The sequence below is a fragment of the Echeneis naucrates genome, chromosome 2, assembly GCF_900963305.1.
Source record: "Echeneis naucrates chromosome 2, fEcheNa1.1, whole genome shotgun sequence".
NCBI lineage: Eukaryota > Metazoa > Chordata > Actinopteri > Carangiformes > Echeneidae > Echeneis > Echeneis naucrates.
Genome location: NC_042512.1, coordinates 6,782,789 through 6,807,324, shown reverse-complemented (window position 1 = coordinate 6,807,324; position 24,536 = coordinate 6,782,789). Strand labels below are relative to the sequence as shown.

Genomic DNA, 24,536 nt, shown 5'->3' with positions numbered 1-24,536 from the left:
TTTGATTCAATTCTGTGTTACTTGTCTAATACCAAATCACAGCACAGTCTTATCATGGCTCTTGACATGTATATTAAAAAAATTAATTAAAAAAATAAAAAAGAAATAGGACAGAAACCCCAATGAGTAAGCACTTGATAATGCAGGAAGGGAACATTCCCTTTCTCACTGACTCACAGCTGAGCAGTTTCTTTCAGCTTCATGTACAGTTCTTGCAGACTCCCAGTTCTCTGGCTTCTGTAGTTGTTTGTGCTCCATAACAAAGTCAAAGTCCTCCTGCATGTTTGAGTCCCCACATGGAGCTATTGACAGGCTCGCCTCTGGAACAGCATCCAAATCAGCTGGTTCAATCTCAAATCCAGTCTGTGGAGCCAAATCTGTGTTAGATACAATAAATAGCATTTATATGATTTATTTACATTTAACCAATAAAATAATAATAAAACAAACATGGAAATATCAATCCATCACCAATATTACCTGTGTGGTCAGCAGTACAGTTCATTGGACATGACGCTGTTCTGGAAGTGTGAATCCTGTGACTGTTCCACAGTCTCACACACTCATCCAACATCACCATAGCAACATCTCAGAAGGCACTGATGCTCATGGCTCCCGTTGAAGTATCCAGCAAACAACTCCATCCAGAACTGAGACCTGTAGAAATGGATAGAATCGGAAGTAAATATATATTATTAGTAGAAGTGGGACTCCATTAAAAAAAAAAAAATTAATTAAAGGCTTTGTAGTGAATGAATTGAAATGAACGCGTTAAAGTCCCAGCCTCAATTATTATATATGTTTAGAGGAGTTCATCTGCGACAGAACATAAAGATAAAAATCAAATGAAAGGTCAGTCATAATAAAATGACTTCATGAAGGCCACTTACCTTCCCCTTCTAAATATGGCCCACCAGGATTCAACACGCTGCTTATTCGTGGATGAGCCATACATGTGGCTGGACGGCCCAGAGCAGCAGTCATCATGATGGAGGCGTAGGGGAGACTGAATGGCAGCCATAATGCCATTCTCCGTGCCACAATCAGTCCTCAGTCTCATGAGAGGAGATTCTCAGCGATCACTGTTGGCTTCTTGTTATTTGTCGGTCCACATTGGAGCCACAGCACTTTAGGTGAAAAAATCCATCCATGCGTCCTGAGAGAGCCAGTTTATCAGAACCATCTGCATGCCACATACAGTTCGCTCCCATTGAGTAGCAGCTTCTTCTTAGAAACCTTCTGCGTGCTCTCTCATTCATCACATCATCTCTCTTCACTCGAAGATTGGACTTTTGTCTGAGTACCTGCCACATCGTCCGATAGCCAAACAGTTGTCCAGGTCCACGAAGTTCCAACCTGATGGCGTTTGGAGAGGAATCATCCTTTTAAGAGTCCGCAGGCTGATGTTTGCACCGTGTAAACTTCACATCATGCTTCAGTAGATCAGGTGCTGCTACCTCCGGATCTGTATATAATGGGAGTGTTTTCCCTCTCTGAGCTTTTAAATCAGCTCCATGTGGCGCCATCAATCCATGTTTATCTGCTAAAATAACAAAAAGATATCATTCATTTCACACACACATATTGACTTCCATATTTTACAGATATATCCACACACGTACCTGGACCGGTTTCCTTTCGGCCCACAGTTCTTTTGACTTTGACTTTCTGTCCTCCATGAATTGTTTATATGATGTTCATGGTTGTTCTGCTGGAATGAACGGAGTTCCGTATCAAAACAGAAAGTTAGCAGCAGCTAAAACAATCAGCAACAATTGTGAATTTAGCATAACTGAAAGCCTAAAATCATAAAAAATAAATAAATAAATAACTAGCAACGCAAACTAACTAAACGCGTTGATATTCCGTGAAGACAACGATTGGCTGTAAAATGAAACGGTACACTTTACTTCACTGAATGTCTGACAGCGGCTTCAGCTAGTTAGCGCGATGCTACACTTAGCTTGTTTAGCATTTTCCGGCTGTTTATTAGATGTCTCCTGTGCGCGTGCTCCTTCCGTCTGGTCCGTTCATCAACGTTAAACATTCTACAGATCGTCCGCACGGAAAACACAACCGCGTAAATTGGCTCAAGTTGTTTCCACAAAACGCCCAAAACACCATTTAATCTATGCCTGCTAAGTTTTCCCGGCACACAATCCGATACAAACATTTTGAGCTCACAGTCAATCTTCTTCTGGATCACTTCCGGCATTTGGTACATTCCCCTTCCGGAAGATTTCTTTTGGAAATTTGTTTTCTAACATGTGAATTTGTTTTGTCCGTGTTAAAAGTGTTTTTCTTATGTAATGTTGTTTAATAAAATGTAAAAGTGTAAATTTGTGTTATGTTTTTGTTATGTTATGTGTTATATTTGTGTAAATTTGTTTGACGCTTTGTAAAAGTGTTTGGCACTTTGTAATTTAGTTTTGCACTTACCGGCCACCGTATCAAACAGAGCAGGAACACTAAAGTAAGGGGCGGGGGGTGAAAACGACAGGAGGGTTAAAGAGCAGATTCTCTCTGAGGGGACGGATGTTGCCACAATACACAGTGTGTGTGCCATCACATGTGGAAGATGTGTGCAGACTGAAGCCTTGGTCTGCCACCAGCTCAGAGGGGCTGCACTTCTACTGACCACCAGGGGGCTCCACTGGTTGTTTCACAAAGTCACAGTGTGTTGGAGTCTATCAGGGTATTTTCCAAGCAGCACTGTGTTTCTAACATCTGGATGTTGGTAAAAAGTTACTCTGCATTGGCCGGGAATCGAACCCGGGCCTCCCGCGTGGCAGGCGAGAATTCTACCACTGAACCACCAATGCTTGTTTTATGGACACTTTGATATCAGTAAATCCACCGTGTTTTAAAGAAGTTCAGAGTGTTTCAGAGTTTCTGACATGATACAGACAGACAGATCCAACAAAGCATTTAAATGAACTGAGATCTCAGACCAGCAGAGAGAGCACACACACACACACACACACACACACACACACAGTGGACGAGGTGCGCGATCCCAAAGATGAGCGAAAGCAGGAAAAGAAGCATTTTAATAAGTAGAAGGAGGAACAAACCAACAGATTTGGTTTTTGTTCAATTTAACGGCACTTATTTGTCTAATAACAGCTGATTTGTGTTTCACTTCATTCGTTCGCGAGACAAGCGTGAGCGTCTTTGTGCGCATGCGCCGTTCCGTCTGACTCTTTGACGCATCCGTCTTTGATCTCCGATGACGTCACACAGCCGCGTTGAGAGGTGAGTAAACAGTTGTGATGTTGTCAGTGAAACATTCATTCATCCTCAGAGTCATCTGCTTCTACCGATCTCCATTTTCATTTCCAACCACTCAGAGAGACAAGAACACACACAGACACACTCTGACTAACCAAACCATTCCAGGAACAATCAGGATGATTCTGGCTCAGGGTGTGACAGGTCCGGGGTTCAAATCCCAGATGAGCCCTTTGTCAGCTGTTGTAAGAAGTGAAAAAGCCTCCTAAATGTGGAGGGAGGCCGACTCTGTCAGAGAGCAGTGTGCATTCTAGCTTCCTTTAGCTGTCAGCCTCTGATCATCAACTCTTCAGCTTCTATGACTTCAACAATTCCTTCTGAATGCAGTCTGAGGCAGTGATTGTGAAACTTTCATTCAGACAGAGATCCCACATTCAGAAGAAAACAGCCACACACAAACAAAGTCATCATGAACAGCCTACATGGAGCCTAAATGAAAAGAAGCAGGAACTAAAGTGTGAAAATAATGATGAACAAAGTGTCACACAGAGAGGCTGCAGCCTGGTGTGGACTATAACGTCAGAAAATGGATCAGTCTGTGACACGGAGCACTAAAGTTGGAAGGCTGAGTTCAGCTTCAGCTTCTTTCATGTTCTCCCTGTGAAAGAAAGAAGGTGAACATGAGCTTGATATGAGAACACAGCAGTGTGCATCATGGTGCTCATGTTCATATAGAAAGAAGGAGGAAAAGCAGCAGCTCTGGTTTGCTGTTTCACTCCCTTTCCCTCCCCGCTATGAGCTGTCACTCACCCACAGCACATACTGTAGACTGGTTCACAGTCAGACTCATGATTCATGACTCATTGGTTCAGAGTGGAACTCATGAGTCCCAGTTCAGCAGCAGCACATTCACACACTGAGCTGAGAGTCTGCTGCACTACAAGAATAGAATAGAATGCCTTTATTGTCATTTTACGTCAGTACAATGAAATATACAATGAGTATCACCAGTATCAGTGCAAAAACGACAGCGTAAAAGAAAGTGTTTGGGAAAAATAAATAAATAAATAAAAAAGCAAAAACAAAAACCAGACAAAATATGAGAAATATATACAGTATACAATATAAACATAGAAGTAAGGTGCACAGAGTTTATGAGAGTCAGCGCATATGGCAGTTCAGGGTGGTTATTGCTTTGTCGGCGGAGACGAAGACGCCAAGAAACCTGAAAGTGTGGACCCTCTCTTCCAGACCATTATTGGACTGTATTACATCACATCAACCAATCCCTGAACCAAACATATCAATCCCTACTTTAAACTTCATTGAGTTTATTTATACGGCCCCTCTTAAACAAAGAACAAAGTTGCACAAAGTGCTTTACACATTAAAATATAAAAATAAACAAGAAAATATCCCACCCAGGCCACATCAACATCCACACAAACACTCAGATTAAAACAGGGTGTTACGTTTGTTTTCTAAAAATACTTTAGTACACTAAATAAAAATTGTCCTTTCTGAAGATAAACTACGCAGCTGCAGTGTCATGTCTTGAGTTCTGCTCTTCCAGCATCCTTTTATTTATTGACAATTTTTTGCCATTTGTGGATAAAAGTAAGAACTATTGTAGATAAACATTTTAAAAAATATGCCTCATTTTTATGATAGAAAGAAAAGGCCATTTTAAAAGTTTCATCTGTGACGACTGACAGTCATGTTTTTTACAAGAAAATATTTCATATTTTACAGCAAAAATGCTTCTAGAAATGTCCCCAAAGCGGCCCAAAGGGTCCAGAAGAAGCTGAACCTAAACCCCAGGTGGAGTTTGGAGGAGCTGGCTGAGAGGAGAGGAGGACTTGAGGAGTCTCTGGGATCATGGTGGACTGGACTCTGTTCTCAGACCAGTTCTGATTCCTCTGTCAGTCTCTGCTGGATGAAGCTCTCCTCTCCACCTCCCAGGAACATGGTCCAGAGTCTGGACAAGCTGCTGCTGCAACATCTGGATCATCAGGAAGCAGCTGATCCTCCATCAGCAGACACCTTCCTCTTCACCGCCCCCACCTGTGGAGAGAAGAAGAGAGCAGATCCATCAGTGTTTCCTGACTCTGTCCATCAGCTGTCAGTCAGTGATGCAGATCCAGCATAAAGACCTGCAGGGACTTCAGTCCTGTTCAGTCCAGATGTGCAGCAGCTGCTTCCTCTCAGCTCATGTTAACGTGTTGGAGTGAACACACTGAGCTGGAAACTCACAGACCTCAAGTCTGCTGACTGAGCACATTTCTCTGAGTCCACAGTGGAGATAAAGAGCTGAGTCATGAAGGTTCATCACTTTATTGATGATTTACTGAAGGTCCATTTAAACTGAGAGACTCTGACAGACAGACAGGATTCTAGTCTGCAGAAAGACCACATGGTGACAGTGTGATGAAAGAAGATCAGTGATGTGCAGCTTTCAGTCAGACTGATCTCAGAGCTGTGACAGATGAACCTGATCAGAGAACAAACAGTCTCAGCTCAGATCTGACAGTTTGATGGACGAGGACCAGAATCTGAACATCTCTGAGTTTTTCAGCTGGAATCTGCTTCATTTGATGGTCACATGATCACAACAGTCCTCTGACTGATCTGATTGGCTGACTGTTTTCTCTCTGTCTTTCTGTCTAATTCTGAAATCTGTTTCTGTTCTGCTCTCACAGCTTCACTGAGGAATTTGAAGGTTCACAGGAAACACAGAGTCTTTGCTCTGATACTGGATTTAAACAATATTACTGAAAGGAACATGAACTGAGTCCAACTCTACTGACCTCAGAGTCTCCAGTCTGAAGTCTGGACTCTTCACAAGATCAGACAGATCCTTCAAGTCTGCACGCTTCAGTCGGTTCCAAGTCAGGTCCAGTTCTCTGAGATGGGAGGGGTTGGACTTCAGAGCTGAGACCAGAGAAGAACAGCTGATCTCTGACAAACTGCAGTTCTCCAAACTGAGTAAAGAATAAAAGATGTGACTTTAAGAGACAAAGTTCCTGCTTGAAAGTGTTCAATGTTTCATCAAGTCAACACATGGTTCACAACATCTGGAACATTTTCACTTCATTCAGCGTTGACCATGTTTAACAAACATGTTGAATTTGGTCTGAATCTCTCAGTCAGTCTGCTTTAGTCACATGACTTTGTAGTTGTGTTGGAACAACACTGAATATTAGGGGTGTCCAAAAAAAAAAAAAATCAATTCATGTAAATATCACAATTTCATTTCCTACAATTCAGAAACCATTTAAAATGTCCCAAAATCAACGTTAAAAAATAAAACTAATCCACACGCTGTTTGCCGTCACCATGGAGCCGGTTCTGGAACATACGCGCGCGTGATAAGCACCAAAACAAGAAGGAAACTACCACAATGGAGGAAAGAGAGATTAAACCGACCTCGTCATGGCTGCAGGTGTCAAGGAGCACAGAGTGAAACGGTGAGGTTGAGACCCCAGGGGACTGTCCCCACCGACACTGCACACTCTAAACACATGAAAACCACTGAGAACTGTGAGTCTAAATAAGTACGGCGAAAGTTATGATTGCATGTATGCGTGAATAACATGAAATGTAGCTGAATAAAAGTAATCATACTAATAAATGTTAAAGATGAGGATCAGAGTAATAAGACTCAAAGCTGAAGTGTTATAAAGTTAAGAATGATTAATGCACCAAAATAAGCTGACACTGTGATTGGGAAATTTTCACTGTTGTGGAATGTGAACCAAGTTGCGTTCAAGATGGGCGAAATGGAAACGTGTTGATAACAGAAACATCGCTTGACAAAAGCGGAAGTGTAACCAGATGGTCTCCAAAAAAGGAAACTTTTGATCGAGCCGCTCTCATCCCAACCAGCGAAACAGAATTAGTTCAGATTTGAGGTAGTGTTGAGATTTCATCATTTTTATTATAGACTGGTTTGATATGAATTGAGAATTAATGTTATTAACTGCACTGCTTTATTAACCCTGCAAATATAAAACCTGACATAAAACCACGGCGTCTTGCAGAAAAAAAAATGTTAATCTCATCCCTGTTTGTGTAAAATGATAAGTTTTGGCTGCATGATACAGCAAGAGGTCCTGAAAAGTTTATCTTAACTGTATGTTTCCACTTTAATGAATTTATGAACAGACCCTTAGAGCTCCTATATCCAAGCTTGGGAACTTTTCTTCACGATTCACCAAGAGCCAAGGTCATTGTGAGGAAAGCTGCCGTTGACGGGCGCGGTCTTACACAGCCAAAGATTTGGACTCACTTTGATTTTTACCGAATGTCCAGGAAGACCGAGCTTGACGTGACTCCCCCCCCCCTCAAATCACTAGCTACTTAGAGAAGCAGCCGTGGTCCACAATGTGAAAAGGCACTTTCTTTCAAATTTAAAATGCAGCATGTTTAATTATACAGCTTTTATTTAAATTTTTTTAAAGAGACACTTATTTTTGTTATTCAAGAAATATGTGATATTGCTTTCAAGCAACAGTTGCAAAACTTCCATCTGCGCATGGATAAATGTTTAAAACTTAATAAATGTGAAAAAGACACTTCAATGTATCCATTTGTCAAAACAGACTGGAGTAGATCATAAGGAGCCTTTGCACACCTATAGGTTGAAGCAGAAACCTCTATGAATTGAATCGTAGGCCAAAAAATCCAAATCGACTCAAATTGTGAGATAGCCAATGATTCCCACCCGACTGAAAATATATTTGTTCATGTCACTGTGGAAAAGTGTTTCCTGTCATTGAAAGACTGAAAGATTTGTATCATTTTTTTCAAGTTTTAAATCTGTAGTTCAACATTTCTCTGCCACAGTAACTGGACGAAACCAGAGAAGAAGAAAGCAGAAGTCAGCATGAAGATCCTCAGTGTGGATCAGTATAATATCAGCCTGATGTCTGCAGGTCAGAGTCACCACAACTGTAACATCATATTAATCTGAGAGAAGAAATAAAACATGAGTCTGACCTCAGAGTCTCCAGTCTGCAGTGAGGACTCTCCAGAAAACCACACAGATCCTTCAGTCCTGAATCCTTCAGGTTGTTCCAACTCAGGTCCAGTTCTCTGAGATGGGAGGGGTTGGACTTCAGAGCTGAGACCAGAGAAGAACAGCTGATCTCTGATAACCTGCAGTCCATCAACCTGAGTAAAGAATAAAATAGGTGACTTTAGGAGAAGACAAATACAAACAGTGACAAGATTTAATGAGAAAATGAAACGATACTTGTAAGAACCTGAACTGACTCAAACTGTCGACGTTGTCATTTTAACACATCAGAAATAACCAAACAGCAGAGTCAGCCAAACTTTATTTCTATCTCTGATTCTGCTACATATGAACTCCTGTATAACAATCTGAGCTCTGGCAGGTAAGTCCACTCTAAAACCAGTCAAACAGTTGCTGCAGAAGAAGAAGAAGAAGTTCTAGACAGAAAAGGTAACTCATCATTAATGATATATTTGAAGAAACATGAAGAGCTGAAAGCAGAAATCATACTTAAATATGCAGAATCTACATCATTTTTAATGGATTATTGTGATGGGATAAAATGTATTATCCCAATTTTGACTGATCTTCATTTGAATGATCTGATATCAGTCCACAGAATCCTGAGACTGATATTTAACATAGCTGGGAGATCAGCGAGGCAGACGGAGCAAACATGTTTCCTGCAGCAGAGACAGGAGGGCAACGGGGCAACTGCTCCCCCAGCAGACCAGCCCTTAGAGCCAATCCTTATCTTAGTGTGGAACCAAACCACTGCAGCTGATTGGACTAAAGCTTTGCTACACAATCACAGCAAAATGGATGTTTTCCTGAGGTGCTGATGTTTACATTAGGTATGTTTGGAGCCACCTTATTTCCACTGCTGCACTGTGTTGCTCATGTACATTCATGTAACTGCTTTGGGGTCAGTGGTTCATGTAAACATTATTATTCTAATAATGGACCAGGTGGGAGGGTTCCTTGGAAAATGAAAGCATTAGTTCTGACAATCTGTTTGATATTCAAACTAAATTGGCATTATGACTGAAATATCCCAAACTCAACCAATAGAGCCATGTTACATGTGGATGATGTCATTCTGTTGGCTAAGAAAGAAAAAATTTTCACGTTATGCTGAACATTGTTCCAAAACGGTGCTGGAAGTGGAGACTAATGGAGAACCAAGACAAAACACAAGTGGTGAATTTTAGGTCAAGCTGAATGTTGTTAATCTTGGGACAGTACTGCTGTCCTACACTGATCAGTATAAATGTCTTGGCCTGAGGTTGGACCAACACATGACATTTAACCCAGCTGTCAGTGTTTTAGCTCAGTCTGCAGGTAGAGCCCTGAACAAGTCTGAACACTGTGCTCATCTGGGAGTTCATGATTTTACTCTGTTCTGTTGTGTGTGCGTGTGTGTGTGTGTGTGTGTGTCAGACGATGCTTCTGCTGTCTGGGGATTCTGTGAATATTCTCTTTGTAATACTCAGCATCATAGAGCTATTGGTTATCTTACAGCAGTACACAAATGGACCTCAGTGTTGGCTCTTCATGGTGATTTGGGTTGGGAGCCCTCGAGTATCAGACATAAGAGACAAATGCTCCAGCTGTGGAACAGATCTGTGAAGCTGCCTGATCATAAAGATATTTCACCACCATCCCTGGGCCAGTGAGCTGAAATTAATATTCTATGAGTGATTTATCTGGTATTTTCATCATTTTCAATAATATTACTTAAAATCAAGGATAATCATTTATTTGTGTATGTTTGTATGCAGATATATGAGAGTACATGCTGTGACAACAGCCACTGTATGATTAAATACGTGTGATATAAACCCATGAACCACAGACTAACATCTGAACATTAACATACAAATATTCATTAATATATTATGTCCCATTTCAGAAATACAAGACTGATAAACTTCATGAAATTTAAATGCCATTTTTAAATTAATAAAATCAGTTTTCACATGTGACTTTCAAGCATTTCACAGTTTAAGTTGTAAAAACCTGAAGAGGATTTTACCTCATAAATATAAACCTGTCTGCAGGTCAGAGTCACCACAACTGTAACATCATATTAATGTGAGAGTAGAAATAAAACATGAGTCTAACCTCAGAGTCTCCAGTCTACAGTGAGGACTCTTCAGAAAACCACACAGATCCTTCAGTCCTGAATCCTGCAGGTCGTTCTCACTCAGGTCCAGTTCTTTGAGATTGGAGGGGTTGGACTTCAGAGCTGAGACCAGAGAAGAACAGCTGATCTCTGACAAACTGCAGCTCTCCAACCTGAGTAAGGAATAAAAGATGAAGAGCAAATGACTGATATTCAATCAGAAATATCCCCTTAAATTATCTTTTTGATATAGTAAGTCATTATCATGTCGGTACACACATCACCGAAAAGGCAGCACAACATTCATCCACCGTTCATATCATAAGAGGTTGATGAGCTACTGCTGACGACCTCAGGAGACTCTGAACTCGCCAAGACTTTAAAGATCCAGTCCTGATCCAGGACCGTGGTCTCCCTTGGTCCTGATTTATGTCTTGAGATCAAACATGCGAAACTAACTAAGACCAACTCTAAGACTTTTCCTCATTAATACATTAAACAAGCAATTTCCACTTTTGGAAATGAATGACAACAATTCTTGTTATTATTATTACTACTACAACTGGAAACATGAAACAACTTTTTAAAATGTCAATCAAAAGTGAATAAATTAAAGTTCTATATGAAGACAAATTCTGGATTTTACATTAAAAAAAAAACTACAACAACAACTGAACTGACCTCAGAGTCTCCAGTCTACAATCTGGACTCTCCAGAAAACTGCACAGTTCTTTCAGGTCTGGATCCTTCAGGTTGTTCTGACTCACGTTCAGTTCTCTGAGATGGGAGGGGTTGGACTTCAGAGCTGAGACCAGAGAAGAACAGCTGATCTTTGACAATCTGCAGCTCATCAACCTGAGTAAATAATAAAAGATGAAGATCAAATCATTAATAATCAATCAGAAATGTCTTCATCAATGATCTTTCTCTTATTGTGGGTCATCATCATGTCTCAATACACATCATCCAAACAACAACACAACACTCAAACCACAGCAGATCCAGTCAGTGAACTGACCTCAGAGTCTCCAGTCCACAGTTTGGACTCTCCAGTCCAGCACACACCAGCTTCAGTCCTGAATCCTGTATGTTGTTCTGACTCAGGTCCAGGTCTCTCAGATGGGAGGGGTTGGACTTCAGAGCTGAGGCCACAATATCACACTCAGTCTCTAAGAGTCCACAACCAACAAGTCTGTGATGACACACATGACACAACAAATCACTGCGACAGAGGACACTCCAAATTCATCTGGACAATTTGAGGACTAAAGACTTTCAGGTGAAGAGACAAAATGTGGTCAGATGATCCAGGTCTGTCTCCTCTGAGGGACCATGAGGCCATGTTGACCTGAAAACATTTGACTGTCTACTGTTTTGATTTTCACTGACTTGAGATCAGTGAACAGTGAAGCTGGTGGACATCATCATTCACTGATGCCTGCTGATGTCAGCTTGATGATGTCATCAGTCTTTTGGATTTTCACTATAAGCACAACTAAGTGAATATTTATCTCTGGCAGCATTTGAATTATCTGAAAACAAACAGCTGACAGTGAAACACATTCTGAATCAGATTGGATTTAAACAATGAGAGTGGACTCACCGAGCCTTCCTGCAGTTTCTCACAGCTGGGATCAGTCTCCGTCGTCCCTCCTCTGATGTGTTGTACTTCTTCAGGTCAAACTCATCCAGAACATCCTCTGACATCTGTAGCATGTAGGCCAGACCTGAGCAGTGGATCAGGGAGAGTTCCTTCTCTGATCTGGTCTCTGACTTCAGGAACTCCTGGATCTCCTGATGAACTGAGTGATCCTTCAGCTCCATCAGACAGTGGAAGATGTTGATGCTTCTGTCAGGAGACATTTTCATCCTCATCTTCTTCAGGTTGTTGATGGCTCTTGATGGTCTCTGGTTTGGTTTCTGTCTGACCCAGCAGACCTCCTAAGAGTCTCTGGTTGGAGTGCAGAGAGAGACCATGAAGGAAGCGGACAAACAGGTCCAGGTGACCATTTTTACTTTCAAAAGATTTCTTCAGGACTGCCATCAGAAAGTCCTCCAGGGCTGAATCTTGTTGTTTTTTTCCCAGAAAGTTCTTCAGGACCTTCTTGTTCCTGTTGGTGTGACAGTGGAACATGTAGACTGCAGCCAGAAACTCCTGAACACTCAGATGAACAAAGCAGTAGACTGTTTTCTGGAAGATCACACTCTCTGCTTTGAAGATCTCAGTACAGAGTCCTGAGTACACCGAGGCCTCTGTGACATCAAGACCACACTGCTCCAGGTCTTCTTGGTAGAACATGATGTTCCCTTTCTCCAGATGTTCAAACGCTAGCCTCCCTAGCTTCAGAAGAACTTCCCCGTCAGCCTCCATCAGCTCCTGTAGACTTGTCTCATGTCCCTCATGGTACTTGATCCTCTTCCTCCTGGTCTGGACCAGCAGGAAGTGTGAGTACAGGTCAGTCATGGTCTGGGGCAGCTCTCCTTGCTGGTCTGTAGTCAACATGTGCTCCAGAACTGTAGCGATGATCCAGCAGAAAACTGGGACTTGACACATGATGTGAAGGCTCTTGGACTTGTTGATGTGTGAGATGATTCTGTTGGACAGCTCTTCATCCCTGGACCTCCTCCTGAAGTACTCCTCCTGCTGGGCGTCAGTGAAGCCTCGGACTTCTGTTAGCCTGTCAACACATGAAGGAGGGATCTGACTGGCTGCTGCAGGTCTGGAAGTGATCCAGACCAGAGCCGAGGGAAGCAGATTCCCCTGGATGAGGTTTGTCAGCAGCAGGTGGACCGATGACTCCTGTGTGACGTCAGACACGACCTCCCTGTTGGTGAAGTCCAGTGAAAGTCTGCTTTCATCCAGGCCGTCCAGGATGAACAGAACTTTACAGGCAGCCAGCTGCTCTGCTGCGACCTTCTGTAATGTTGGATGGAAAACATGAAGCAGCCTGAGAAGACTGTACTGCTGATCTCTGATCAGGTTCAGCTCCCTGAACGAAAGCAGAACCAGCAGACTGACATCCTGGTTCTCCAAGCCCTCTGCCCAGGCCAGACTGAACTTCTGCACAGAGAAAGTTTTTCCAACTCCAGCGACGCCGTTGGTCAGAACCAGTCTGATGGGCCTCTGCTGGTCAGGTGAAACTTTAAAGATGTGGTGACATTTGATTGGAGCATCATGGAGGCTCTTCTTCTTTGAAGTTGTCTCCAGCTGCCTCACCTCATGTTGGGTATTAACCTCTTCACTCTGTCCCTCTGTGATGTAGAGCTCAGTGTAGATCCTGTTGAGGAGGGTTCCACTTCTTGTTCCTGTTCCTTCAGTCACATGTTCACATCTGGTCCTCAGACTGATCTTATGTTGATCTAAAGCCTCCTGTAGAACACGATCTGCTGACAGAGAAGAGACAACGTCTGACTGAAGACAGAGAGTCTGAGGATCTGATGGAAAACTAAAGACGTCAGTCAGAAGTTCAGTCTCACTCTGTTCAGGGCTGGTCTGTAGACCTGGTCTGGTTCTGGATCTTTGTCCACACTGGGAACAGGAGGAGTCTCCTGAAGAAGCAGACTGCTCCCAGTGTGAGGTGCAGCACTGTCTGCAGACCCAGTGTCCACAGCTGGTAGAGACTGGATCCTTCAGGACGTCCTGACACAGAGCACAGTGGGACGGCTGCTCCTCTTCAGAGACATGTCTTTTCCCCTTCCTGTCTCTGTGAAAACATTTCTTTATAACTGACTGACTGACTGACTGCCTTTATAACTTACATGATCTGACTGATGTAATAAAATGCTTGGGCAGAAAAAAAAACATCAGTAGTTTCTGGTGATAAAAACAGAGATCCATCTCAGTGTCTTCCTGAATCTACACTAATGATTCAAGGATTATTAATATTAATCTATGAACAAATTTTTACTCTCATGTTCAGTCTCTTACTTTGTCTCTGAGGGTCCAGGTCCATTACTGAAGTCTGGAGGATGATCTCTGGACCAGTCAGATTTCAGAGTCAGACAGGTTGTTACTGGAGACTCTGGTCTGGCCTCCTCTTCCTCATCACAGTTCATCATCTTCAAGACAGAGTCGCTCTGACCGAGAAACACTTTCTGACTGACAGAAGACAAAGAAGATACAGAACAAACCGAGAGCTGAAGATCTTTGTCTGAACCTGACAGGCTTGGGCTCATAGTCAGGTGATGAGTTTCAATTCACAAAATGGAACTCTGAGGTGTGGAAACATTTTCATCATGTGTATGTCGAAGGTGTTCCAACACCTGTGCCCAGGATCAACCTACAATCAAATCGTTTGTTACAGCATGAAAACCCATCCCTGCAAAGCTGAAACAAACAGTGACGGAAAAGTGTGTCAGCTTTTGCTCTAAAGACATTGGGCCTTTTAATATTGTAAACAGCGATGGGGTTTGAAGAGCTGGTACGCATGGGAGGGTTACCCACTATGTGAAAATTGGAAAGAGGTGCACTGAAATGGCAGAAGAAAAGAGAGAATCTGGTGTTAATGTTTTACTAAAATTCTCCTATATATTGTGCAGCTTTAATGGAAAAACAGATCTTGATGTCTTAAAATAAAGCCACAAAACCTTTTCATAATAACCTTTTGGATTGTTAATGGATATTGAATTTCATGAACAGATATTGTTTGAAACATAAAGTAAATTGTCAGATAACATTCTGCTGGTTTAACTCATATCATGCTGATGTTTTCAGCAGTAATTTTATGAGTTCATGTCTTTATCACAAACATTTTAAGAGATCTTGTTAAGAAGTAACTACATCATCCACAACCAACCCTCTTTATCTGGAATCTGAACAGAGAGCTGTGAGGAGTTTGATGGTTCATCATCACAATTAAAGCATTCACTGACTGCAACATTTAAATGAATAATATTAAATAATAATAATAATAATGAACAGAACTGAGCCGTTTGTGTTCTTTTATCACTTTGTCTATCTCCCTGTTTTTTTGTCATGTTCTTCAACATCCCATCAGTTAGTTACTCTTCTTCATATATCTGAGAAGGTAGCTGGTTGAAAATGATCATCATGGCCCCAGATATGAGCATCAAATCGTCGGTTTTTAAATCAAATTAGTAAATGCTGATTCCTAAATAATAAATAATAATTTCTCTGTAAGAGTTGAAGTTCAGTTTTTTATGTCAGTGCAACTAAATAATTTTATATTTCCATTTTGTTGGCTTTACAATCTGTTTTTAAATAAGTTCAACATTCACTGGCACAAACAGGATGAAGGCTGTTGGTTATGTTACCTGATGGTTGAACTAATCTTCATGTAGCTGATGAGTGAAGGTGAACTTTAACTGCAGCTTCCATGAAAAAAATAAAGACAACATATCCATGTATGTCTCACAGCAGGAGGTTTTCTAAAGTTGTTGATCAAAACACAGTCTGAGCTCTCTGTGGAAAACTGAATATGACTTACAGGAAAATCTCATACCCCAGCAAATCTGAACTTTGGAATGAATTGAAGTCAATCATTAACAGACAGTAATAATAAATCCATATCAGGTAGATCACAAAGATCCAATGACCTTTGATTTATATGATGTGTTGTACAATATGGGACAAATAAATGATCCTTTATCTTTTAATACGATTAGAAAACATTTTTACACATGCTCAGATACACAGTTATGTTTGTCTACAATGATCAGATTAGAAATGGCATAGTGGCATAATGTATGAGAGCGTTTATGAGGATGGTATATTTTAAAGTGTGTTTGTCTACAGTGTGTAAGGGGACAGTTTGTTTTTCTACAGTGTATATCTAGAGTTCTCTGGTGAGACACATAACATCTTCAGCATCAGCATATCAGCAGATCACCCTGGGACTAGACCAACTTCAACTAGTCTCTTCAAAAGATGCTGCCTCCTTCAAAGAGCTAAGAGACACTGAGGAACCACAGGCCTGTATCACAAAGCTGGATTAACATACCTGGGATCTGTTTTAGTGATCCACAAAGCTGGTTATCAACTTGATAATCAAACCAGGTTTTTCCATCTAGATCTGTGCACGTTCACATAAAAGGGGCTGGGTTTGCTGCATTTGACCAACCGACCACATGGAGAAGACACAATACTGAATTTCACAACTGTAAAATTAAGAAAACAAAGACTATCAACCAATAAAATGAACAAAAAGCAACAGACTTGCAGCTCACAAAGGCTGAAAAAATTCTGGGAAATTAATCACAGGCTCTGTCAATGAGTAAATGACTGGGATTATAATATTAACTCTCCACCACATTCAATATAAACATACATGATGCAGCCTGGACCACTGTTGTATCCAGACTGTACTGACTGCTGCTTTTCGTTGAGAGAAGTTGTGTTTTATATGTGTTGTATATTCCAAGCAGCACTGAGTTTCTAACATTTGGATGTTAGACCCTAAATATGTTTTGAACTACAAATGAACTGTCCTCTGTCTATTCTTCATTTCTTGTTTGTCACAATTCCAACCCTGCTCCTTTATCAGGGCTAAAGAGAGACAGAAGCATCTCCACATCCTCCCCCTGAACACAGGAGCCAGCCATCCATAACCAGATGTGGACAAACCTCCTCCCCACAACATCACCCAAAAAGAACCAACCCTCATCATCACTTCATCACAGAGAGGGACCTTCTGCTGTCATCAGATTCAGTGATGTCTTCATCAGGTCATCAAGCTTACTGTTGCTCTGTTTCCTCTGAAAGAACAAGTCTTTAATTCGAGTTCAAACTGAGGCAGTAACTGCAACAGCGAGAAATGTTTTCCATGCTAACGAAGCCTAATTAGCTAATTAAGATACGTTAGCATGCTAGCTAAATTAACAAAGTTAGCATGCTAACCAAATTAGCTAACTTAGCTATGTTAGCATAACGACGTCACGACTTCAACAAGGAGGACTCTGCTCAACATGTCGATTAAATGTTGTTTAAGAACAGTTTCACATGCAAACAGAGAAAAGACAACTTTACAGAAATTCGGCGTTAAGGTTCTCATTAAAGTTCTTACCTGAACTCCGGTGAATATTTGCTACAGGTGCTGCAGGAAGACGGAAGTTTGTTTCAAAACTCAGACTGGTGAATTTACAGCATTTAGCTTGCAGCACAACTTCCTGAACTTGTTTTCGGCACTGCTCCTCTTTTCAGTTCACTTCTAAGTTTTATTTTGTTTTCCATTTTCTCACAAAATGTCGAGTTGTAGCCACTTAAACAACTTTACACAACGCGCTGTCACTCCAAATGACTGACACCACTGAGAGCCAATGACAACTGAGGGGACATGGAAGGACCAATCAGGTTTTCGGGGGAGGGAGCCTCAGCTGTGATCACGAGAGAATATTCTCATTCACTTCGACTCTTTCCTTCTCCTTATTTGTCCTAAAAAGGAACCAAGAAAGCCGTCAAAGCTGAGCCACTTGGTTTTTCTTCATGCCAATCTGAACCAAAGACGAGATAAAACTGTTAGGATTTTCATTTACATCCTGTTGTATCATCCTTCATACTTGTCTATGTGGTTTAAATGTAAATAGTTCAACATTTTTAAATGATTTACATTTAATTAAAGATTAAAAATATTTTCAAACTGAGTTGGATCTTTGGGTTTTTTTGCTTTTACATTTATTATTTGTCATTATTATTTGCCATTTATCATTCGTTCGCGAAACGAGTCATGTGCGTCTTTGTGCGCATGCGCTCATCCATCTGACACGAACGTGTGAGTGTCACGTGTGGGAGAGCGATGAAAGACAGGTAATGCCTTTGATCTCCAGTGACGTCACACAGTGTCGTAGCTCCATGTAGGTTGGAGCTGAGGATGTGATTTGAGAATGAAGTTGTTCTGAGCACACTCAGAAAACGTACAGGAAGTGTCATTTCTCCTGACGTGTAGCATGATTTTTGTGCTGGAAGTTGTTCATCAAACATAACCAGAAAGTGACCAATTTAAAGAAGCATGAAACCAGAACATGCTGTGATCCATCCAACCGTTGTTGGCAGGATTTGAACCTGCGCGGGGAAACCCCAATGGATTTCAAGTCCATCGCCTTAACCACTCGGCCACAACAACCATGCGCAGCAACGCTACCATGACTCAGCATTTTCCAGCCTGGATAGTTTCCTCCTCAAAGGACAGGCTCTTGCTGCCTTCACTTGCCATGGAAGAAAAATGTTCATGTGGCTACTTGTGGATTGTTACAAGAGGCCATTTAGGAACAAACATTGTGCTTGATTGTAAGCGGGTGTCAGTAATGTATCTATTCACACTTTTAATCATTTCATACTTTTAATCATTTCATACTCATGCCAGGTTATGCTGGCAGAAAGCTAAATATGGAGAGGAAGGCCCAGAAGAAGTGGAGCAGAGTATTGTTGGAGGAAGAGCAGGGAGCAGGTTTTCAACTTCTGTTTAGTTTGATTTATAGTTGATTTGATTATATTTGATTTATAGTTTTTTATGTATAGTTAAATGAAACACACTAGTCCTGCGAGTTTAAAGAAGGTCTCGTCAGATCACAGAAAAAAGATTAACCTTCCTCTAGTGTTAAGGTCGGGGTTTTTAGGGATAATGCGTCAGATTTGAGGAAGGATAACAGGAAACTGCGATGGCCAGAAATCGAACCCAGGTCAACTGCTTGGAAGGCAGCTATGCTGACCACAATAACACCATTGCAGGCAAATGTATTAATATGTAGAATACAGTTTTTTCCTTCATCTGAAGGGGTCAGTAATGTGACAGGAGGTTTTTAATGATGTCGAGTAGCAGATAGAAACAGACAGGTACAAACTAAATTCCTGCTGTTTTATTGTTCTGTAAGAGCTGAGAGAATACATGTCTGTAAGTGTTGTTGTACATGTCTGTATTACTGCCATGTTTGAGATGGAATAAATTCACTGAAGCTTTAAAATGATCGCGGTACTGATGCTAATCCCGTTAGCCGGTCTATGGCGTTTTCCATTGTATGTTAGCATTAAACGGACATAACGGATTTTATGTTAAGATGAAATGATGGCAGTAATGCTGGTTTAAATGACCTTGAATGCTATTTTAAATTTGTGGGTCTACAGTCATTTGTGGTCTTATTCTGTGGAAGAGAAAGTTCCTCTTTCATTTTATTATTCTCTCTTTCGGTCGAAAAAAGCCGAGTCCAGTCGAGGAGAGCCGAATCTTCAGAGAATCCGTGCAGACGGGGGTTATTTTGATGGACACACCATGAGGCCAATCACATGAGAGGACAAACTGATGTTTTCACAATAATATTCATCTGCTAAATTGACATAGATATGAAGTTTTACAGGTGACCAAGAAGAGACGTTTCCTTTGCTCTACAACGTAACTTTGTGAAAATAACATGTCTGTGGTTGTTTTCTGATCCCTCCTTCGTTTCTTCATGTCTTCTGTTTGTGTCTCTCTCTCGGAGTGATGTTGTTACTGAAGCCGACTCTGACCCCTCACTGAGCGGGTCGGTGCGGAGAAACACTCCGTTACCTCCGACAGCTGAGCGGTATCGCTTCTCGGCCTTTTGGCTAAGATCAAGTGTAGTATCTGTTCTTATCAGTTTAATATCTGATACGTCCCCTACCCGGGGACCATATATTAAATAGATTTTTGGAACAGGGAGATGGAATAGGGGCTTGCTCCGTCCACTCCACGCATCGACCTGGTATTGCAGTATCTCCAGGAACGGTGCACTCCCTCTGTGTGTTCAATACAAGTCCTGTTCAGCTCAACATCACCTTAAACACATGATGTTGTCTTCATGTGTGTAACGCTGAGTGTACAGAGTGTTCATGTTCAGTTTATGGTTTTAGAATCAGTGATGCATTCATGTAGAAACATCAGTTTAATGTTGCTGATTTCATCAGGTTATATTCTGCTGACCAGACTGAATCAATAAAGTTTTGTTTCAACACGTCATCGTTTAAATGTTGGTTGTATTTTGCATTTGTCAGCTGAATCCACAGAGTCACTGAAATGATGAAGTAAATCCAGGAAAGGAAAAACATTTGGCTCTGAATCTCAATGTAGATTTGAACAAAGAGCTCCAGCTGAAGAAAACAATGCTGTCTGTTTCCAGATGATGAAGAACTCAGTTCTCAGTTGATGCTCAGTTATCTCCATCTAGTGGACAGATGGTAGAAGTTGATTCCTGAAAAGAGGAAGTGACTTTTCCTCAGATCAAACTGCTGAAGGAGAACGAGCAGCTTCTTCCTCACTGACTCACTCAACTTTTGTCTCCTGGGTTTGGATTTGAGCCTCTTTCTCAGGAGCACACCCAGAAAAAATAAGATTTTCTATTCCAACAATATACGTGATGTCCTTGTGTATGAATGAATGTTTCACTAATGCAGATCTTTCAGAACAACATCAACAACAAAAACTCCACAACGAGACTGTGTGACGTCACTGGAGATCAAAGGCATTTCCTGTCTTTCATTGATCTCCAACATGACACAGATGCATAAGTCACACTATCTCACGTTCGCTTCAAATGGTTGAGCGCATGCGCAGAGAGATGCACAGAAATGTCTTACTGGACTGATCATTGTAACTTTGTGTTATTGTTGTATCTGATAAGTTAAGGAACATAAACTTTCTATAAAAGTGGATGTGCTGGTTAAAAAGTACTGAGACTTCCACCAGCAGTCTATCTAATGACCACCAGGGGGCTCCACCTGTTGGAAAATGAAGTCAGAGCGTCCAGCAGTTAAAGCTCCTTGATGGTGACGCATGTCTCAGGGACATGTGGGATCCTCGTTAGTATAGTGGACAGTTACGCAGAAGCTCAGTGGTAGAACATTTGTCTCTGAGTGTCTCCTGCCAAACTGCAACTTTGAACAAGGGTCAGTGTTTAAGTCCCACCTGCCCCAACAAAATGCTGAAGAAATATGCCTGTCTTTAAATGTTCAAATGAAAAGCCCCACCTGTCATGTCTCTATTCCCCACCTGTGGGGTGGAGCCCACACTTTAAGAACGGCGGCCCGATAAGCATCCAACAGCATCACTGAGTCAGGAGCAACTGACTGTTCAGTTCAACTCTCACCATCAGTGCAACACATTGCCTGTTGCCTGTCTCATCATTTTTCTGTTCTTTGGAGAACAAATTTAATCTGTCTACAAACCTGAAGCCAGGGTCTGTTCCATGAACACGACATGCTGATGTTCGCACAGTTGTGCTGTCCTTTTCCTCGACTTTGGTTTCACCAGAACCATGAAATATTGTTTGAGAGTTTGTCACCGAAGTGGAAAAGATCCTTCTTGGACAGTGTTGTGTTTTGCCTACATCTGAGCTAAAGATACAAATAAAATAATCTAAATCGGCTTTTATTTTGAAATGCTTGTGTGGTGCGACAGCTCCTGTTCTTTCTGTAGCTCAAAGCGTTAAGGAGTTCAAACACAGCAAAACATGTTAAATGATAAAAATAAAGATTTGAAGAAGGAATGAAAATAAAAGTGATGAACTGTGGATGGCAGCCTGCTGTAGATCTGACTGAACAACGATACAGACAAGCCTCTCTCTGTCTTTTCTTTTTCCTTTGAAATTTCAACCCCCCCCCATGTGAAAACATGTAGTTTGGCAGGGGGCAATAACAGCAATAACAGCCAAACAAGTCGTTGAGTATGTGATTTTATTTATATTTAGCATGCAATGTCTCAGTCTTTGCTGTCTGTTCCACAGAAGAACACGACAGCTCAGCGGGCCTCCTCTCTCTCTGGGACACTGGATCTGTCTGTCTGTATCCATGTCAGAAACTCTGAAACACTTTGAACCTCTTTAAAACACGGTGGATTTACTGATATCAAAGTGTCCACCGGTCCACCAACCCACCATCGATATCTTGTGATGGTGTGAAGAACATGTGAGCAGGAGAGCAGCTGCTTCAGTTTATGATGTGTTCAGGAAACAGTCAAAGCTCCAAACACAACAACAGTCCTGCTTACCAAAAGGCTCCAAAGCCCACTCAGGTACCTGCTGTGTTTAGTTCACTTGTTGCTGTATCTCCAACAAAGAGCTAAAGTCTTGTGGAGAATGTGGGCATCGATCCCACTACCTCTCACATGCTAAGCAAGCGCTCTACCATTTGAGCTAATTCCCCAGCCATCAGCACATGTTCACTAAACAAACCCAAAGTGGTACCGTGATGCATATACTGATCTTTATTTGCACGTGCACAGTGTGATTATATATATTTTTATTTTGGCAGGTGACCAATTGTCTGGTAGTTTGTTCTCTCAGGGGAATTTGCTCAAATGGTAGCTCAAACCACTTTACCATCAACCTCAGCTGCAGTATACACATTACACTTCCATTACCAGATCCTCTGTATATACATGTACTTCAGAGTGGTGCTGTGGCTTAGCTTGACCAGCGCTTTGACCTTAGCTGGTCAAAGCGCCTGCAGCAGTTGAACTGCAATGGCCGGTAATCAAACCCAGGTCAGCTGCTTGGAAGGCAGCTATGCAAACCAAGCAAAGCTCCATATAGCAGATACCAGGTCCATCCACAGCTACTGATCAGCTGAAAACTAAAAAACTGAGCAGAGTGCTGTGGACTTGAGTGAAACAGTGAAAGGATTTCCCCAACAAGCCTTTTGATCGTAGCTGTAGAATGTCATAAAGATGTTCTGTGGCTTAGCTGCTCACAGGGCCTGTTTCTGCAAACAGAAAATCACCGCACCTCCACTGATGTGATTCAGTTTTCAATTCCTCTGATTCCTCAATCAACTGTTAGTAGAAACTGTGGCACCTTTGGCATTTCCTACAAGCTTTTTATCTCTCATTTCGGCATGCATGGTATAAAAGGTATTCATGTGGGAGACCTAGAATCCATCATGTGTTAAACTGAGAACTCAGTCGTCACACTCAACTGATGTTGTATGCAGGATCCAAAGGAATGGAGGCAACTGGCAGTGGTGGGATTCAAACCCACGGCCGAAAAGAGGCCGAAGCATTAGGAGTTTGCCTTTAAGTGGACTTCAATGGCTGCTGTTTTGTCATCACATGTACACTTGTGTTGACTTTGGTAATTTGGTAGGATGACTACACAGGATAAATTGCTCCAAGCTGAGTGGATAGTTGAGAGATCAGGGTGTTGCACAAGATAAGTACTTCCTGTGCTTCATTATCAACGCTGAAGATGACGGGGATTGAAGGCGGAGCCTCATACATGCAAAGCATGCACTCTACCACTGAGCTACATCCCCTGCATGGTGAACAATGCCAGCTGGAAACTAATCACTAAACTGTTACAAAGGAAATGATCAATCTGCAGTCTTTGCTCTGATCATTGTAACTTTGTGTTATTGTTGTATCTGATAAGTTAAGCAGCACTTCTAATGACCACCAGGGGGCAGTTCCACTGGTTAGAAAAAGACTTCAGGCTGCATTGAAGTATATGGAGAGAACAACATCAAGTTCTGAGATGCTGCTTGTGGCCAGTATGGGGATTGAACCCATGACCTTGGCGTTATTAGCACCACGCTCTAACCAGCTGAGCTAACCGGCCTTCCAAATCCATCTCTTCCACAAAACGTCAGGATGTTCCAAAGGGAGACATGAAGACTCTGCAGTTACCTGATTGGTCAGAGAGTTTTAATGGAACTCCTGCAGAAGAAGTTACATGAGTTTATCTCAACAACCTTAAAATAGGCACTGCTGGGATTTAAACCCAGGATCTCCTGTTTACTAGACAGGCGCTTTGACCAACTCAGCCACAGCACCACTCTGATGCACAGAAATGTACAGAGGATCTTAAAATATTCCAACATAAGTAGCTGCCCATCATGACAAGACAGGTGCTTTGACCAGCTAAGCCACAGGTCACCTGCACTTTTGGCAACAGTCAGAGCTCCAGATACAATAACTGATTGTAAAACCCATAATGTCTTGTAGCCAACAGAAGTGCCTCACTCTCATGACTCTTACCAAAGTTTGTCTCCTATGAAAAGGCACTTGGCAACTTGGCTTGTGGAAGACTCATGGTTTCATTATTTCATAGATCAGTGTCACCTATCACTGCTGTGGAGTCTATAATGTGAACCACTAAAGGTAAGAAGCTTCATCGCCTGAACAGGGACTTGAACCCTGGACCCTCAGATTAAAAGTCTGATGCTCTACCGACTGAGCTACTCAGGCTTCTGATTGGTGTATAATT

The 24,536-nt window shown here is 41.7% G+C and overlaps 6 non-coding genes across 6 annotated transcripts; 1 reads left to right on the top strand and 5 right to left on the bottom strand.

Moving 5' to 3' along the window:
* Positions 1 to 2,751: 2,751 nt before the first annotated feature.
* Positions 2,752 to 2,822, bottom strand: trnag-gcc (transfer RNA glycine (anticodon GCC)). Its single transcript has one exon. It is a non-coding gene; the product is annotated as a tRNA-Gly (tRNA).
* A 15,547-nt stretch (positions 2,823 to 18,369) lies between these two features.
* trnas-uga (transfer RNA serine (anticodon UGA)) lies at positions 18,370 to 18,451 on the bottom strand. Its single transcript has one exon. It is a non-coding gene; the product is annotated as a tRNA-Ser (tRNA).
* Positions 18,452 to 19,888: 1,437 nt separating this feature from the next.
* Positions 19,889 to 20,079, top strand: LOC115058528 (U2 spliceosomal RNA). The gene has a single exon (XR_003842104.1). It is a non-coding gene; the product is annotated as a U2 spliceosomal RNA (small nuclear RNA).
* A 3,735-nt stretch (positions 20,080 to 23,814) lies between these two features.
* On the bottom strand, positions 23,815 to 23,888 carry trnai-aau (transfer RNA isoleucine (anticodon AAU)). Its single transcript has one exon. It is a non-coding gene; the product is annotated as a tRNA-Ile (tRNA).
* A 141-nt stretch (positions 23,889 to 24,029) lies between these two features.
* On the bottom strand, positions 24,030 to 24,103 carry trnat-agu (transfer RNA threonine (anticodon AGU)). Its single transcript has one exon. It is a non-coding gene; the product is annotated as a tRNA-Thr (tRNA).
* Positions 24,104 to 24,444: 341 nt separating this feature from the next.
* Positions 24,445 to 24,517, bottom strand: trnak-uuu (transfer RNA lysine (anticodon UUU)). The gene has a single exon. It is a non-coding gene; the product is annotated as a tRNA-Lys (tRNA).
* Between the last annotated feature and the right edge of the window lie 19 nt (positions 24,518 to 24,536).